Source organism: Canis lupus, chromosome 13 (assembly GCF_003254725.2).
Source record: "Canis lupus dingo isolate Sandy chromosome 13, ASM325472v2, whole genome shotgun sequence".
Classification (NCBI taxonomy): Eukaryota; Metazoa; Chordata; class Mammalia; order Carnivora; family Canidae; genus Canis; species Canis lupus.
In genome coordinates this window covers 51030089-51036377 of record NC_064255.1, presented here as the reverse complement: position 1 = coordinate 51036377, position 6289 = coordinate 51030089, and positions in this window count along the sequence as shown.

The following is a 6289-nucleotide window of genomic DNA, read 5'->3' as shown; positions in this document are numbered from 1 at the left end:
CATGTTCTAACATTTGTATATTTTTATTTATCACATTTTTTGGAATATATTGGCTAGTTTTTACCTTCTTTTGTGTACAGCATAATAATCAGTGAGTTATAATCACTAAATAGTAAATTATTAATCTGCATTTTAAAAATAACGTAATTACATAAATTCTAATAATGTTCCAGTGGTTGATTTACTTAATTCAATACATAAGACCAACAGTGTTTCCTCATTATCATTATGAATATCTAATTGTTTTGCTTCATCTTGGAGTCTCAGTGCAAGTGATTATTAAGGATGTATCCATGGTGAATTTCCATGCATTTTCAAGTCTAAGTAACTTGATGAGTGAGCTGTTTACAACCCCCTGGCCTTTTCAGGCTTACTTCACCAAGATGCAATTTACTATATCCGTCACATTTTCTGAGTTATGATGTATTATAAAATGTAGATTAAGAAATTTATGCTCAGGGCAGCCCGGTGGCTCAGCGGTTTAGCGCCGCCTTCAGTCCAGGGCCTGATCCTGTAATCCTGGGATCAAGTCCCACATCAGGCTCCCTGCATGGAGCCTGCTTCTCCCTCTGTGTCTCTGCCTCTCTCTCTCTCTCTGTCTCTCATAAATAAATAAAATCTTTTTAAAAAATAAAAAATAACAATTAAAAAAAGAAAAAAAAACCCTTATTCTCTAAAACCCAATGAGCCTGTGGTTCTAAACCAACTCTACAAAAAAAAAAAAAAAAAAAAAAAAAATAAACCAACTCTACTAGTTCTCAATTATTATCAATATTTCTATGCCTCTGATGCCCCGTATGTAAAAGGGACAAAAATGTATGGCTTACCTTATGTAACTGTCATGAGGGCTAAATGTATGTGCAGTGTCTAGCTCCTGATCTGGTTTCCAATTAATATGCCAAAACTATTCCCTTATAAAATGTAATAATACTGGATAACCGAGATTGACATTCCATTAGCTCACACTGAGATGCCAGATATGTTTACAAAAAAGGCAGTCATAGTATTAATTTGACATATGGAAATGAAAAGAAATGGTTTGGGAACTAAAATCTCTAATCATTTGATTCCCTGGATGAAACTTTGTCAATGAGAATCTCTACATGTATTAGATTGTGAATCAGAGGATTGGAAAATAACAGAAGAAAATACAAATATCGTCTATAGACAATTATTCTCATCAGAATAACCCCAAAAAATATTTTTAGAAAAAAAGCTCATGCTGTGGAGTTTGCTTTGAGTCATATTTTCTTTCCATCAACCTCTTTCTCTGCCTCCTTTTCAGTGGAAATAATTGGGTGACAGATATTAAAACCACCAAATATTACACATAACTTGAAGCACATGGATGTGGGTACTGTTTTCACGTTTTCCTAACATTTCCTAATATTATTGAGAATGATAGAGCATTATAAGAAATCTCTTAAATAACTGAATTTCAATGACTTAATTTCTCCTTTTAATGTGGAATAATATTTAACAAAGCAAAAATTATAGACTGATTATAATTGTTCCTATCTATATAATAGCATATATAGGTATAAATATAACTTCTCTAAGATTATTAGGGACATATAATTTTAAATTAGGAAGTAAAGAATTCTTCAACTTTGAATTCAACATCATAGGTCTGACTATCCCTTCTCTCTCCTAGCCTTTCCTGGTTCAGTACTAGACACATTAAAAATACATCTGCTGGAAAAGGAAACTTTTACCATTGGTCTCTGCTCTCTGATTCTGGGTGCAAAGAATCCAAAAACTTTTCTTAGGCTGAATTTTAGGATTAAAGATGCCACGTGAAAAAAAATATTGTTGGAATGTTTTTTTTGTTTGATTCATGATTTTTTCTATTATTCCCACAAATTTTACACATGAAATATATTGATTTAAACTACAGGGAATTACAATTGTTACAACTGTGTATTTACTGTTACTCCATCTTGTGTTCTCCATAAATCCTGGATGATGCCCATATCCAGGCCAGCCCATAACTAATTTTATTTTTTAATTTCAGTGATTGGGAAGTTTTAGAAAATCAAGAGATAGACATGAGTTAAAGAATTCTCTATGACATTTTTTTCTATATTCAAACCAATATCCAATAACATTAACAATCATCTGTGTTACTTTCAGCCTTCTGATTTCAAATGGAGAGTATCCTTTGTGCTAATATAGGAGGCAGTTAAATGATAAGGATAAAGGAGTATGAAATAGCCCACGGATAATCTTCTGTAGGGATATAGGTCATATTCTTTAAGAATTATAGGTAATGTTCTCATATCTATATATAAACTTTCCTGAGGCAGAGGGAGATGATTTCCTGATGATGAATTCTCTTCAGCTTCATGGATTAATCCCATTAGCACTAGCAATAGGCAAAGTCTCAGGTGTGACAAAAATACTAACCTTTTCCTAAATCGATTACAGAGCAGATATTTAATGGGATGAAGCTATGGGCTCTGAACAAAAGACCAAAAGGAAGGAAAATAGAAATATGTACACGCAAACTCTCTCATTGCAAAAATGAAGACACGAGAGCAGCTTAGCTTACAGATCAAGGGAAAAGTGATACCTGTGATGCCTTGTTTATGAATAATAATGACAAATTCATTAATAATTTTATTTCCATAAGAAATAAAACCTTTACATAAAGGGACCAAAAGTTTCCAGTCTCTAGAGAAGCAGAGTTTCCTAAAAAAATCCCCTATATATAGTTGTGGATTCCCCTAGATATAACAAAATTAGACTTGTGTACCTAAATAAACCTAGAGTTTTAAAGATTTCAGTTCTTCAGATACAACAGGAGAAGTCGGCCTCTCCATCCCAGCAGTGGTTAAGGAAGGTAGACTATCTTCTCCATGCCACTTGATGGTGGCCCTCCGGGCTAACTGCAGCCACCTGGGCCTTTCTCTTGTCCCTCAGCTCCACATGTGCTCCCTTACTCTCTCACACTCTGTCCCTCCCTATCTTCTCTCCTAAAGCAGTGTTTGTTTATCACTTCAGTGTGCATAAATTAAAATTTACCCTAGGCCTTGTTAAATTTCAGATTACAGGGCCCACCTGCAGAGATTCTGATTTAGAATGACTGCTTTGGGGCCCAAGAATTCGCATTTTTAACAAACACCTTAGGTGATTTTAGTTTCTTTAGCTGCTGATATTTTGGGAAAGTATGGACTCCGCTGGAGCAGAGCCTACAGGTTTGTCCCTCTCCCCAGGCATTTGTTCCCCTTCCATCTGGTATTTTTCTGATCTCTTCTAGTGTGCTTGCTACCTCTTGGTGTTTAATTTGCTTAGGATATTTTTTTATGCCGTGTAATATTCATGAATATTTTATCTATTCCTGCTTGCCTATTCAATTTTCCAGAGTGCCACTGTACCCATGACCAATTGTTCACTCTTTTCAAGCCCTTATCCCATGGCCATGACCTCACATTCTTTAGATATCTTAGCTTTCTACTTTCCCAAAACGTAAGACCTATCAACAATAAACTTCTTCAAATTCCCTTACTCCTGTCCCCTTCCAATGGAATATTTCACTGGCTCTTGGCAGACTTTTAAACATGAGTCATAGAAAAAGGTGCTTCTGGGGTCCTTGGCAGGCTCAACTGGAAGAGCATGTGACTCTTGATCTTAGAATTGTGAATTTGAGCCCCACATGATGTGCAGAGATTACTTAAGTAAATATAAAAGAAGAAAGAAAAGAAAAGAAAGATGTGCTTCTACATTTTTCCAAGGTTGGCCTCCTCACCTATTTTCTTAATCTTATGTGTTTTGTCTCCTTCCAAGGATCTTGTTAAATTAATTTTTATGTAGGTTTTTATTTGACAATTACTGAAAATGTAGTACAAGTCTGATCCAAAGACAAGGAAACTCCTCCTTTCACAAATGTAACTTTTTCTTGCCTGTGACCCTTTTAAAAATCAGACTCCCATTTCTCACAGTCTAAAATACTTTCTTTCCTCACTTCTATCTCCCAAGGAACATAAATTTCCCTCCTTCTTCCTGTCTGGAAACTTCCTCTAAGAGCACCCTGTCTCTGTCATCATCACCTTTAGCCATCCGATTGGCCACACGCTCCTGTTGCCATTCTACTGTTTGATTCCTGGCCCTTAATCACCACTTTCCCACACCCTCCTTTACTTCATGGTACCATTTGATATTTATGCAACCCTTCATGAATCTACTCTCATAACTTCTAAGGGGCTGAACTTTCTATAGCATTTTAGATTTTCTTTTCTCATTGTCATTCTCTAATGCATGATTGTGTTTCTGTGCTATAATTTTTGAGATTCCCAAAGTTCTGTCCCTAAACTCAAGTTTTCTTTCCAGGATTTCTCTCCCTGGACAATCTCAACCATAAAATAAATGCAATTATCTGTAATTTAGAAAAGTTACATCTATTAAAGGAAATCCTGTAGGTAACATTTATTGCAGTTTCTGGCATACATAGTACATTCATAATAGGTATTAATAGCTACGGTTGCTGTGGATGTTATTAATAGTAAATCATTATTGTGATTATTTCCAAAGCTCCACTGTCTTTCTAAAGCTCAAATATGCATTTTCTGTTTTTACCATTTATTCCTGAAAGACTCATTTGTGAGTCAAGCTGAATAAAGGCAGCTATGCATAAAATGCTATCAGTTATGTCTTCATCAGTTTTGAGACTCCCACTATTTATATAACTTTCCATTCTTGCATTATTTCTCTTGATTACTTAAATACTCTGTAATATACCCTCAAATACTCAGTTGGAGGAATACTGCAAAAAATTGCATTTTTCCAGTGTACCTGGAAAATATTTTTTCCAAAAAAAAAAGAAATTAATTCTAGATTACTACCATATGGGAGGACTAAGCCAGCTGGATACTTCACAAGAAGTATGTTTATGTCCCTTACTTAATAGCACAGAAAGGAATCTTGTTGCTGGAATTTGGCTTATGTTCTCAGAGGAGATCTTCTAATTGAATACCATATGGGACCCTATTTATAGAAATGTTCTGAAGGACGTCTAAAGGTACCAATTTTGTAGCATTAAAATGTTTTCCATTAATATAGGTTTAATTTTGTTCACCTCATGGGAGAAATTGATTGATCTGATATCTAAGGGTAATCAAAATATATAGTGCCAGATTCTTCTCGATATAAACACATATATATTTTGAACGATTGGACATTAATTAATTAAAAAGTTTATTTTTTGAGTTGGAAGTTATGTGTCTAGCACTGAGCCAGCCACCAGAAATTAATTGACAGACATGAACCCTTTCCATGTAACAAAATTTGCATTTTGTGGAAGGAGACATATTGGTTACAGCACCGAGTAATCAGTTACATAGCTGAAGTACAATGTGTTATAAAAGCAAATAAAGGCATTTTTTTTTTGCTAAATTTACAGGGTTTTATTCCCTAAGCCATAATCTGAGTTGTTATTTAATAGATAGGTAAAAAATAGCTAAATGAGCTATTATCTGTATAGTTCGTCTCCCTGGGAGCAACATTATGGTGCTGATACTAAACCTGTTTGTTATCAGAATTAAAATAACCATATCATGAATCAACTCTGGGTGTCACCTGTACCAATTTCTAGAGAAAATTAATGTACTTCAGATGTTCAATTAACCGCTTCAAAATGTTTTAAGGTATAAACTCAAATATTCATTTAACTTTAAAGACTGATTCTTATGAAATGCACTAAACATTCTCTAAGCTCATCTTTTAGTTTCCCTGTTCCAGTCCTAAATCAGGACTGATTAAGGAGGAATCAGTTGTTCCTCCAACTTAAGTAGGTAAATATATCATTTCTCAAATATATTCTATATGCACAACAATAAATGAAAGTCAAAAATGAATTTGAGCCAGATAAAGTATCACTTTGACAAAGTAGTAACTAATAAAGTTATAAACTTGAATACAATTAAAAGCTTTTGTTTTGTAGCAATTAAAACTATATTAAGTAGAAAAATTAGATTTAATTTTTTCCTGTTGCATCAAAAAACTATATATATATCATAAAGCCAAATATAGCTAATTTCAGTTTCTATTTTGCAAAAACTTTATATAAAATTTTCTATATATAATGTGAAGTGAAATATAATTGGCATTTAGTGGCATTAATACAAGTAACTAGTCATGATCATGGATATTTTAAGCTACTTAGTTGATTATCAGCTAGCCATTATTTCTAATTTTATTATCTCTCTTTAAGCTTAGAATGTTGAAGTAGCAATTGCATTTGTTTTCAAGGGCAAATCACATACACATATCACATAAAATTTAAGAGCAAAAT